Genomic DNA, 13193 nt, shown 5'->3' on the forward strand with positions numbered 1-13193 from the left:
TGGCAACCAATTAGTGTTGTGGATGTCTCAAATTCCTTTAAATCCTCGTTAGCTTGCAGGTTTGAGTCTGTGGTACTGAGATTCATAAACCTTAATTATCAGCAATTCCTAGACACATTTGGCTGTGAGTCATGGCAAGCAGGGCAGTTCTGGTTTTATCGTAACAAGTTCTGTCTCTGTGCTTATGTACTGAAAGAGACCCTCCCTACCATGCATAATGATGATGTTTCAATGACACAGTTGATCCAGTTTAGGACATCGCAGATAAAAACAGAAGAGCTGGGCTACATGGCACCAATAAATTTATTCTGCTTTCTCAGATTTGTTCAAAGGATTTTGATGTGTACTGGTAGACTTTGTGCTGGATCTTGGACTATCTGTTTATGCACCTCTGATTATATGCTGGTTCAGGTATATTCAACCCCAGCTGGTACGACAACGGCCTGAGATGCTCTATCATATTCTCTGGCTAATTTAACAGAGGTGCAGCTGTGGACCTATGCCGGATCTGTATCAAATTAGTATTGTTAGGCAGTGTGGACATCTAGTATTAATGATTGTGCAATCATTTCCTCCTGTCAGAACATTCAGGGACCGCCAGAAGGATGTGGTATGAGAGAAGTGGCAGGAGTCTCCTTACCAGGATAAAGGATTAAGGATTATTAAAGATGCTCAGCTCCGTTATGAATTTTTTTCTGTCTTGCTTTGCCCCGTGTCTCTGCAATCCATGTTAGAAACTTTGAAACTTTATCCTCTGGTCCAAGCCACCATCATAAGAGTGTTCTTCCAGGCATATGAGTAGGCTACATCCAGCTTCTGCAGCCAGTAGTTCAGCTCCTGTGGATTTTTGGTCTGCTCTGTGGTCTCATAATGCTCTTATGTGGCATCCTTGCTTTCACGTATTGGAAGGAAAGTGGGATGTGCAAAGGATAACTCTCAGGAAACCAGAAATGGGGAACTTCAGTTTTTGCTGTAGGGGAGCATCAGGTCTGCTTAGTATGACAGTGGTTTGGCTTAGCTCAGGGCTTCCATACAACTCCATGCAAGTTGCAGATACCTTTTTACACCACAGAAATGAGCTATTAACTTAATAAATCAGGTTGGTATTAATCTTTGAGAAGCTATTTGGAAAAGGGTAGGTGTGGACATGGACTCAGCAGACAAATTAAGCTTTTTTCTTTATCTAAAAATGCCTTTTGGTGTCAGAGTCTCAAGTGGTGCTGCACAATGTGCTGATTCATCACAAGTACTAGTGGTTCCTGTTGGACTCAGTTCAGAAACTGAGGTAGGTAGTGTAGGTAGTCTTATTATGGAATAAATCTTAAGGAAAGACGGAAGTCTCATTGTTATCTGTCCCCTCATATATCCATGAGACACAGTGATATGCTGACCTCTGATGGTGCCTAGGGGTGCGTTTGCCCCTTCCTTTATCAGGGAATTTGTCTGGAAGTTTGAGTGTCAAATCTCCTGAACTATTTTCATCTTTGTTAATATGAGTTGTTTCATGCTCTACATTATCGCTATAAGGGAGGGTTTAAAAGCATATGCTAGGCATTGGAGTGCAGCTATTTCTGAGTTGAAATGTGACAACTTTTTAGATTCACAGCTTCTTTTTCTCTGTCCACTGAAGTTCCCATTTTGTTCTCTCTCTCTGGTCTTTTAAGCTTTGTGAGTTCACTCCCACTATTAACCTTTTTTTTTTTTTTTTTTTTTTTTTTAGCAGCATTTTCCTGTCTCTGTGCTGCCTCACATCTAACTGATCTTCTGTTCACCCTTTTTAGGACTCATCTTTTTCTCTTGACTTGTACTGTTGCCTATTGCTACAGTATCTGAGCCAGTTCCCTTTTCAAGAATAGAGGGAACAGCTTTGTAAGTGTGTGAAACTCAGAAGTCTAAGAATTACTTTTCAGAGCTCACTTTCCCCCACTCTTAAACTGCAAGAGATTTCATACATGGTTACACAGGGCAGGGAGAGATGGTGGGAGAACAAACTCTGAAGGATGAGGGAAACAGGGCCAGAGGAGAAGTGACATCCTCCTTCCTCTAGGAAGCTTTCCCGTAGGACTGGAATGACATATCTCTGCATAACAGAACAGACCAAGAGGGGAGAAACCTCCAGGGAACTGCTGTGTTTCCCCTGTCTCTTTTTTTCATCCTGCAATGCACAAAGCTTTCCTTGAGGCAGGATCTTTGTGGTGTTTTCTTGCTTTCTGAAAGTGTAAAAGGAATAGTTTGAGCTATGAGTTTCATTCCAGCTGTAATAGAAGAGCTTTTTGAAGTCCAGTTTTCCCTCCAGTTCTCAAGAGTTTGTCCTGCCTTCCACCTTGTGCCATCAGTCAGTATGCGTGAAGCCTCTGGCACCCTGGAGGGAGGAAATGTATCCTCGAAAGGTAATTCTTAGTCTTGTGTGCATATAAAGCTGTTTCCTCAAATCCTGAATAGAGAGTTGGCTATGGTCCCAGCTGGAGATGAGATCATAGTAAACTCAGTCTGTGAAAAGCCCACTTAAACAGGGGTGATAGTGTAGGTCTCTTACGGTCTTTTCTTCCTTTTGCTGCTGTGATGCAAAGGGAACACGAACAAGTCATCAGAGGACCAACATCCTGGGATGAACTTGGATCTAGAATTGACCTCTTCTCCTTTGCTTTCCCTTCTCTCCTCCTCCCATTTTATTCTATTATTTAATTTTCTAAACAAACATCCCCCAGTGTGCACTGTGTAAATATTGTCACTGAATTACTGTCTGTTTGCTTAGCTCATTAGAGAAAGCCATGATAAGCTTTTTAATTACAAAATTACCTTCGCCAAATCAATTTCTTTCATTTAATGAACTGAAGAAAACTGCAAATGGGAGGGGTAACATTCCTTTTCCCCCCGAAGCATAAATGCACTACCTCCAGCCCCCAAGTTCCTACATAAAATCAAAGTAACCAAGAAATAAATTTTCTAAGTTTTTAAAAAATCTTGAGTTGAAGGGTATCATGAGCCTCCCTTCATTCTCTGTCTTTGTGCATTCAATTGTTTGGGGGGTTGGTTTGTGCTCCTCTCTTTTGCATTTTACTTTCTGTATTTATTTTATCTTCACCTTAGAGCAGCAGTCACAAAACTGAATGTGCTTGAAAGCAAAACCATTCATGTAGCTTTCATACCATGCTTCTTGGTGAAACGTTGCTTCTCCATGAAAGGACAGTATCAGTAGAAGGAAGCTTCTTCAGCAATTCCAGAGGGAACTGGTTAGATGGAAAGAGATCATTAGTGGCTTTACAGGCAGTTAATGTAAAAAGAACTGCAGTTCAGAAAGGAGGGAAGAAAGACAAATCTATTGAATCGCTCAGTGGCCTGATGGATATGTTTGAACACTCTAGTTTTGCTGTAAGACCTTGAATGGAGTAAAATGTTGATGATGGGATAACCTGAATGATCCTATGGCATCCACAGGTAGACTAGGGCAGATGTAGGTGTACTGAACATTATATTTCTCAGTTATGGACTCTATCCCAGTGCACACGGTTATCATTTTTGTCAGTGGAGTGTCTGCATTTTCACAAGTAATTCACAGTCTAACAACTCAGATGAAGCCATCAAAGGAGATGGGTTTGTTCTAAGATGCTGATTAGGACTGTGACCTGGAGCAAGTAAGACATAGACAAACTTCCCATTTTGTTGATTTACTTTTGAGGGTGGTCCTCTCCAGTGAAGTGGTGGATAGACAGGTGTGTGTAGTAATGTCTTAAGCATTGGCAAATTTAACTCAAGCAGTTTATCTGTCAGAACTGTCTATTTACTTGATTTTTAGAACTGGAACTGGCAGTGAAAGAAAAGGTTCTCTGCATATTTGTGTAAGATTTCCTACTATCCTTGTTTTGGTATATTGCCGGTGGGTGGTGTTATCCCCAGGTTCTGCTTTGAGCCTAAAAACAATTAGATATTCCTGCTAATGTGATCAGAAGTGAAGTAATTCACAAAGCTAATACTTAACTTGTCACCTGTACACTTCAGTGTCAATGTTCTGCAGAACTGTGTGGGGACAACCTACACCTATCATAGCCTGCTCGTTCTTACCTATCTCTCTGTGGGCTTTGTCAGCTCTGCCACTGGGACAGATTTTCTTAACAGTTCTGTTGACTTTAACCTTATTATCTCATCCCTTCTCAGTTTATCACCTGTAAAGAGTTAGAAAATACTTAATACCATGGCATTGAAAAGAACCAAACTCTGAACAACATTTTTGAATCCTTAAAAAAAATCACTTTGAGCTCAGATGAAGACTACAGCCAATCCTTTAACATCCAAATCAACACTCCAATTTCTTGCCACTTTGGTTATTGTTTAGATGAGAGAGCACTGGGACTTAACCACAGGACTTAAAGGGAGAAGGAGGGGGTAAAGCCAAGTGTTCAAAGCTTCTGGAAGTGTTTCCCTAATGTACAGAGGAACTCGTTTCACCAGGCCACTGAAATCATGCATGGACATAGGGAACTGGCTGTGTTTACAGTTCTGGGAACTGGCTGTGCATCAGCTCTGTTCCCTACGGCTAGGAAAGCTTTGGCAGGAATATCAGAAAAGGTGAGCCTGATTCTCTCCTGATAAGCATTGCATTGGACTTGTTCTTAAACATGATGAACCAAGTTCTGGAGCATTTGTCTGCTGCTTTCATATTATAAAGTTGGTATGCATTTAGGGTATTTATTTATCACGAAATTCGGTTGTCATAATGCTAATTTCTGGCTGGCAAAAATTATTTAACATGGAAGTGCTACTGTAGAAGAGGTGGACATGGCTATGACTGTTCTCAACTTCTTACTCGTAATTGCAAGGATAGCTCTTTGAAACTATAAATAGGATAACAGCAGTCAAAGCAGCTTCTTGGAGACTGAAGGGCAGCAGTTAGCCATTTCTGCCTTCCGCCTTCAGACTGTGCTAAGCATAGCTCTTCTGCTGCTCACAGTAGAATCAGGGTGTGTTTGCCAAGCAAATCCATGTGCTGCAGATGAACAGGTGTCCCTTATGTCAGATTACAAAACATCCTAGAGCTGCAAGGCCTGTGGCCTCCTGGGAAGCAATAATGAAAGAAAAGCTAATCTTCTGTATTTAAGCAGTAATAAGAATCCTCAGTGAAGCAGAACCCTTTTCTGTGCCTTTATCCTGCTACCTGCTGTTTCGCATAATGATTATACCTACTGAGATGATGCACCCAGTACTTCTTACTACAGTAGTCTGGCTACTCTGTAGTGAAGGCAGGGTGGATCCTTGCTTTCAGCCTTTGCTTTGCTATGCTCCCCAATAGTCTAGTGATCAGAAAGGTGAACAAGGTACTTGAGGGTATTTGTCCTCTGGAACTCAGTTAAAGGCACCCTGTTTTAAAGTCCTACGGAGTCTTTAATAGAAAATAATAGGTGTGAGAAGCACATGAAGGTCAATGAACACCTATTACTATGTATTATTACTTTGTATATACAGAGTATAATATTTATACTGTAATGTATAAATAAATATTATACTCTGTATATACAAAGTAATTATTATGTAATATTTATAATAAAATATTACTTTGTATAATACAACTATGTATTACTTTGTATATCCAAACCTATGTTTGATGTTTCACAAATACCCAGAGGCTGACAAGTTAATGGGACACAACTGAAGCCATGCTTCTAGATCAACATAAAATGTTCTTCCTCTACTTAATATAGGATTTACTGAAAAGATGCTTCCAGAGTGAGAGAGCCTTTCTGATTTTCTGTATCTTTTCCCAGAGACCCATGCCTTCCAGCAAAAAGTTCCCTGGTTTGGTGAGCTTTTCTGGGAACCATTTCAATTAAGAGATAGTTAAAAGGCATAACACCAAAAACATGAATAGCTAGTCAGAGCCTGCTGAACCTTAGCAGCATCCCCTCTTTTGTTCATTTCTAGTCAAGGTAGGGATGAGCTATTAGGAACTAAAGAAGCTACTTCCCATTGCTTAAAAAGAGAAAACTTACAAGTAACATGGCCATCTCCTTGTGAAAAATCCCCCCCAGATTTGAGTAGTGTGCCTTTGCAATGGACCAAATTAATCCATGACATAAGAGGTTGTGTTGCCATTGAGTTCACGAGTTGCTCCCCAGAAGGGAGCAGGGAGAGGGCATGCACTCGCCCTTTTCTCTCACTCTCCCACTTGCCTGCCTGTGCCTGCTTATGTAACCCTGCAGCTTTTCCTCCTATTATCCTGCCTGCTGATCCGTGCCTGATGGCGGTGTCAGGCCTCCAACACCACGAGGTTTCTGATTGCTGCACTCTGTGCTCTTTAACATGACAATTAAAAATGATTTACGAATGGTCGTTTCAGTTCCAAATAGAGAGCAGCAAGAGGCTGTGGTGCTTGCTGTGGATCAGAAACATCCAGCCATCTCGGCAACTGCTGCCTTTGCAGTCATGGCTCGTTTTCCCCCAGGGTTTTATGTACAGTGCCTGTTCTCCAAAGGCTGCTTTGAGAGAGATCTCTTTAGGGCTGGAGGAGTCAGTGGAGCTGTCAGCCTCCTGGAGATAGTGGCCTGTTTCCAGTAAGGAGACATTTGGCAGGTTTATGGGGCTGTTATATGGATATACCTGTAAGAGGGGAGAAGACTATGCAGGAGGACGACTGCTGACATGGGGACTGATTATTAACTGTCAGTCAGGAAAGACTTAGTAGTGTTTACTGTTTGTTATTGTTGGTCTGTTCCTCATGGAGAAAGCTGGACCTGAGATTGATCCATGAGCATTTTGGGAGGCATTCATTCAACCTAATTTTGAGTAACTAAAGTGTAAGGCAGGAATCACTGTACCATACGTGAAGAGAAATGAGACCTGTCACAGAGTTTTGGAGCACGGATGTCAGCCACTCATCCTGAATCACCTTCTGAGGAGGGCTGCTAGCTCCTGCAAACACAATATGAATTCCTGCTCCTCCCCTTTTTGTTACGCTGAGTAGCTTTGTCTGACTAGTGCATCTGTATTTGGGCTTGGGGGAGGTATGGCTGATCTTGTGGTTCCCAGACCACACTTTCACCAAATACTTTTGGTTTGTTAAGGTTCATTATGTTTCCAGTCTGTGACAGAAGCTCCTGAAGAAGTCCTGTGCATGTTTAACCTGAACCCCTAGCTCTGCAGCAACTGAGCTGTATTATGATACAGGTATGCTCTGCAGGATCTGGTTTGCTCTGACAGGAAGGGTTAATGACAGGAAGGATTTTTTTCATCATTAGTATTTTTCAGTGAAGAAGGAGCAGCTGCTGTGATGTTTTGTCCACCAACAGTGGTCAAGTCAATCCATGGAAGTGAAAGTGAATACAAAGTACTAATGATAGTTCCTTTCCTATATTTTTCTCCTTTTGCACGTTTTAGCTCAAGTTGTGTCAAAAACTTATGTCATTTCTTGATTTAGCTCAATAGGAAAGAGCCCATCCTGAATTTTGCATCCTCTTTACAGTAAACTCTCTTGCTTACAATTCACTGTCAGACACCGACCAGCATAATCTTCCTTGACGTGCTGCTCTGCCCACTGTCATGGCTGTTCATTTACTGCTGGGATGGAATTGACACAGTGTTGTGGGACTGTGGGCAACCAAGTGTCCCAAAGGGATAGCACTGTGTAGTGAGTAAGAGGGTGTTGCCTAATCAGGGTTGCTGATATAAGTGTAATGCTAAAGGATCTTCCAATCAGTCTGATACTAGCATGGGACACAGTCATGCCATTTCTCAGAGGTGGATACATGACAAACCAAAGTTAATTGCTGCTACCATGCAGTTCAGCAGAATCTGTTTGGTGTTTTCTCAGCTGATTGTGGTACCTTCTCCTGTCAATGACAGATTAGCTCTGTTACAGAAAGATTTTGCTGCTTTTGAATACAGAGATGGAGGTCATAATTTTTCTTAGTTCTACCCAGATGGATCATCAGTGGTCATTACTTAAAGGCTTGTTCACACAGAGCATTTGTGAGCTACAGGAAGATTAGTTCAGCTACATACTGCTCCCTGCTGCTCTGGGAAAAAATGGAAGGAGTGGAAAATCACATTCAAAAGAGAAATAAGGAAACTAGTGTATACATGTGGAAAAGATCTGCATGCCACCCTGGCAGGGAGCAGGTATTCTCATGTTGTAGTGGCCACACTCTGGCCATCTCAGAAAATCCTCATTTTGCACAGTGAAAGCAAGAAAGAAAATGGACTGGGAAAAGAGGTTTAGACTACATTAAAACAGTAAGCATAGATGAGTTACAAATTTTTATGGGGTCAAATTCTATCCATAATGGAGTAGAAGAATCTAGTGATCAGACTCCTCTGCTATAGGTTCCAGCCCCAGAGGGGACCTCTCCAAGTCTTGAAAGACTAGAAGAACATAAGGTTCAGCACAGCTCCATTGGTGGAGTTGGTTGAGTTACCTTGTGGAATAATTGCTATGGATAGAGGAAGGAAAGGGATAAGTTCTGAAGAGGGTGGCAATATTATTGTATTGTCTAGGCCTCAAATGTCTGGAAAGCTGAAGGTCAGGACAGAAGTGTTTGAGAAAATAAATCGTATCACCTGTCCAAAGTTTGTGTAGCTCTGCTTGTTGCTTTCAGTTATTCTCTGCTATAAACTCTGGAAATATTTTTCCATATTTAAGGTGAAATGATGGATAAAATAAATGGCAATGTTATTTTAAATAAAGATTAAAATTATTTTCTCTCAATTTTCCTTTTTTTTTTTCCCATCACCAACAACTCAGGATGGAGTATTTTGTTTTCATGCCATACGATATCATATGCAATCTGACATAGTCTGATGTGTCGCATACCTTGACATGACAGAGACTGACATTGTGGGTCAGGACCTGGAGCACAATTGTTAAGATAATTTAAAAAATAAGTAAATAAAGAAGTGAAGCAAGTGCTAGTTGGTTGACCTGATCTTTAGGATTCCATTAAAATGCCATTTTTCTGACAACTTTTTAACTCTGGAATTCTCCAAAGTACTCATTATTCAGATGTCTTTGAGTGCCAGCTTTCAGAATACTTGATAAAGATGGAAGATGCTGCTACTGCTTTAAGGAGCAAGAAAACAGGAATGGAAAGAGGTGATGTAATGTGCCCAAAACTGACACACTTGTAGAATTAGGAATATAACTTGAGTCCTCTGACTTGCAGCTCTGTTTTCGATTCCATCATAGTACTTTTCAACAAAAAGGATGGGAAACCTCCTATCTGCAGCAAAAGGAAATCAAAGAGTGGCTTTTAGGGTGGTGACTGAACAAAGGCAATGTTTCTTGTAACTTCTTTGCTAGATAGAGGTCATATGAGGTAAAGTTAGGGTTTCAGCGTAGTCCTTCAAAAACACTGGGTTTTCCATATGGCAGCATTCCTCCTTGGTTATGTTCTGCAGGTATGAGAGCCTCTACAGTAGCTCTGTGTATGTAGACACTAGGCATGGCTCCACTTCAGTTCTGTTTTAGTCTAGGCATTTAAATCCTTCTGAGCAAGAGTTAAACTGGATTTCAGTGCATGTTGCTCAAATCAGAGGAGGTAATTAATTCAGAGAACGACTCATTTTTCTGCTCCTCCCATCCCAGCAACATAAAAACAAGATCAGTCTGTAGAGCTGAGGCGTTTGCAGCATTCACAAGTGAAAAGTTGTCAGACACTGAAACACAGGTAAATGCTTCTGAAATTACCCTTAATTACAGTGTTGTGTGTGTCTGTATCATATACGTTCCCTCCCTACCACCCAGCCTTCTTCCTACCTCCCCCACCTCAGCTGTGCTTGCTAACTTCTGTGAACCAACGTACATGCATTACAGTCAACAGAACCTTTTCCACCTGCTTAGGCTAAGGCAGGATTTGCAGGTACTTTGTGATGAGGATGTTCATTGTGGGTTATGTTAGTCATACGAGGAATGAGAGCGCCAGATTGTGCCTCAGGGCATGTCTGTGTCCAGCAGCCATCTTATAGAATGTTCTTGTATAGATGTCATGGGTGAATCTCATTTTTCTATCAAGATGATGGCACAGGCTTGCCAGCTCATTGTGCCATAACACCTTCTTCTATACCAGTAAATGTGTCACAGTTGGAGGGAGAGGAGGCAAAGCACTTCTCTCTAGCAAAGGACTTCGAAGAAAGAAAAATGTAGCTCTGCTAGCTAGTCTGATGATCAGAGAAACAGGCTGACTTGCAATAAGAGTTTAGTGGCCTGACATCAGAGTTTCACCTAGGTAACTGACATCATCATCTAGTTGTATCTCATCTTCTGATGTTGTATCTAAGAAGTTCCTACTCCCTGTGCTGTAACTAAGATCTCAGGAGTGGCTTTTTCTTGCTCTTAGAAGGATTTATTTTGGGGAGGAGCTATCCTGATCAGACCCACAGCAGGAGCAGATAGTATTTAAAAATGTGTACAGAGAGATGTCATGTTAGCAGGGCAGTGTGTTATTTCAGGCTGCCTCATAAACACAAGCCTTACGCCAATACTACACTACGAATCAGCCTTGGCTTGGAAGCTAGTTCTTGTGCTTCGTTCCTTGACATTTTTGAAAACAGGGCTCCGTTTATGGGGGAGATCATGATAGACTTGGATTTACTTCTGCATTATGGAGAGTCACAAGATGGTGGGAAGAAGCAGGACTAAGCACAGGGAGAACCGCTTTGCAGGTGGCATGTATTCTATTGTGGTATAGAGAGGGCCAGTATCTTTTGCACACCGGACACACAAATTAAAAATGGTGTAACAACTTTCCTCTTTTTCTTTCCCTGTCTTAATTAGCTCCTTCCAAATGACCCTTTCCTGGTCAGACTTGTCCTGAACCCCACAGCCTTTGGATAGCACTTCTGAATATGCATGAGCTGATAAGAGAATCTAATGTGTGAATCACACTTAAAACAGACCCACCCACTCACTCCCTGACATCAGCTTTTTCAGAACCGTGAAGTGAGAGCAACTTTAAAATTAGAAAGCATGTCATGGGGAACTTTTATCAGCCCTCAGAGAAAATAAATAACCTCTCAAGATGTGAGAATGGATTTAACTAATGCAGTTATTTATTTATTTTTTGCTTTGCAGTTAAAAAAAAAGCTTTCATATTTCTTCAATATCGATGTTCCTCATCAAAAAAGTGAATAGTAACTGTAATGGATGTCAGAAAATGCTGTCATCTCTAGTTCTTCCACGTGTCCTGAGGTCCTAGTATGTAGTTTCTGGGATATTACTTTTGCATGTGGTATACATGCAACTTATTTCATTGGGAAGAATTTGAGAGAAGAAATGATAATCCTTTTTCTGGTATGTGTTTTTCTTGAACATTTGCATTTTGAAAGTAAGCAGTCTTGTGTACTTTTTCAAGTGGGTGCATTTTTAAGAGAAGGAAAAAATCAAATAGGAACTTAAATTGTCAAGTTTTTGCAGAATAAATAAGCGAAGAGGAAAAGAAACTAACATCTTATTTTTGTTGTAGCTTCTCAAGTGTGGCCTGTGGGGTTTTTACATTTTCATAGATTTTCAAGACTGAGCTATGTGCTAAAAAACAGGATGGCAGGTTTGTCTACAAAAGAAATCAGTTGACTTCTTGCAGCCTCACTGCCTTGTGCTGTGATGTCACCAGATTTCACATAGGGTTAGTTAGGGCTTGAAGAGAAGGTCTCCCAAGTAAACCCCAAGAAACAGGTTTTTGCAGGAAGTAATAGGGATGACTGGGTAGATGGTCTTTTGTCCCTTGAAGTGATACTGATTCCATTGCCCTTTTGGGATAAAGCGTAGGCCTATTTCATGACTGTTGGTGTTTGTAAAGATCTTCTGTCAGTTTTCACAATTGTAGATATGTTAAATCCAGGGTTCTGGTCTAGTTCCAATTTGAGGAGCTATTTTCTGCTTAGTTTCTGCAGCAGATTTGTATTGGCTGCGATCTCCTCCTCCACTTGCTGTGATACATTTTCATGTTTGCTGAGCTCTTTTAAACAGCCACCACATTCCCCTTCTGTGTGTATTAGCAACTACTTCTGGAGTGGAACATGGCAGCACAATATTATACTTCATTTAAGAGGAGATACGATAATGCTATAACAAATCAAAGCCACGAAAAGAAATTTAAGGTAGGCAAAAACTAATTACTAAATTGGAATTTTGCCAGGATAGTGGGATTAACAGGCTTATACAGGAAGACTAGAAAGCACTTAAGGATGAAGTGAAAGATGCCTTAGACACAAGAAATGGCAAACACCTGTGCCATCTAGTCTTTCCCTTGGCATTTGCTGCAAGTTTGTTCTTTATGTCACATTCACCAGTGATACATTGAGGCTAATTATAAATAACTAAAGCAACACAAATTCCACCATCACTCTGCCTAGATTGTCCCCGGGGATTTGTTGCCAAACAGAAATACATCTTGACATGCCTCTTGCGTGTTCCTTTGTGTCTTTTTCTAATTGCACAACCTGGAATTGTTTCCTTCCCCTTCTTCTATCTCTTCTCACTACAGTCTTTGCATTATGTGCCCTTCAAAGGCTCATAGATGTTTATCGTATCAGGCTGTTTTCTGCAAGATTGCCTTTCCCACCATCAGACAGATTTTGTCAAACAGCCCCTGCAATCTCTTGTAGCCTCATCTACAAGCAGCTTGAGCTGTAACATTGACTTAAAATCACTACCTCCATTGGATACCGAAGTCGCTTACCCAAAGCTGGAAGGACAGGGTCAGGGACCATATGCCCAGGGAGGCTAGATTTATTCACCCACTGGCCCAGGTTCCTTTTCAAGTGGATTTTGTTCATGTGAGCTTAAATGGACTGCCTGTTAGATCACTTTGGAAGAGGTAGGCTTTTGAATAGAAAACGGGTTTTGAGATTTATTGGCCTCTCAGGTTTTCTGGAGTTTTGCTATTAGCTGTGCATATTAGTGGCAAAATATTCTCTCTAGTCTATCGGGAACTTAATTTTCTATTGTGTGGCTGTTCCACTACTTACCTTATGTAGCACAAAGAATAAATAAGCAGCTGTAAATGTTGTGATTAGGGGTTGGATCTCATTTTGGACTCAGGAAGTTGGAGTGGTTCACAGAAAGGGTTTTAGAGTTTCAGTCAGACTGCTGTTCTTTGCGCTCTGTTCTCTCAGGCTGTAGTGTCTGTCTGTCCTGAGTATGCACATCCCACCCATTGTCAGGGCTCATCAGTGAGGTTAGTTTTGATTTATGGAAGGTGGCCATATTT

General features: G+C 41.1%; 1 protein-coding gene and 1 long non-coding RNA gene across 2 annotated transcripts in view; one reads left to right on the plus strand and one right to left on the minus strand.

Moving 5' to 3' along the window:
- NRXN3 (neurexin 3) overlaps positions 1-13193 on the plus strand; it is a 1036119-nt gene that overhangs the window by 587766 nt on the left and 435160 nt on the right. The gene's annotated exons all lie outside the window — the stretch shown is intronic.
- The window catches only part of LOC141943370 (uncharacterized), a 76192-nt gene that overhangs the window by 4458 nt on the left and 58541 nt on the right, over positions 1-13193 (minus strand). The window contains exon 2 of the long non-coding RNA XR_012628936.1: positions 3150-3230. This is a non-coding gene — a long non-coding RNA (uncharacterized LOC141943370). The remainder of the gene's footprint in view (positions 1-3149; positions 3231-13193) is intronic.

The sequence above is a fragment of the Strix uralensis genome, chromosome 4, assembly GCF_047716275.1.
Source record: "Strix uralensis isolate ZFMK-TIS-50842 chromosome 4, bStrUra1, whole genome shotgun sequence".
Taxonomy (NCBI): Eukaryota; Metazoa; Chordata; class Aves; order Strigiformes; family Strigidae; genus Strix; species Strix uralensis.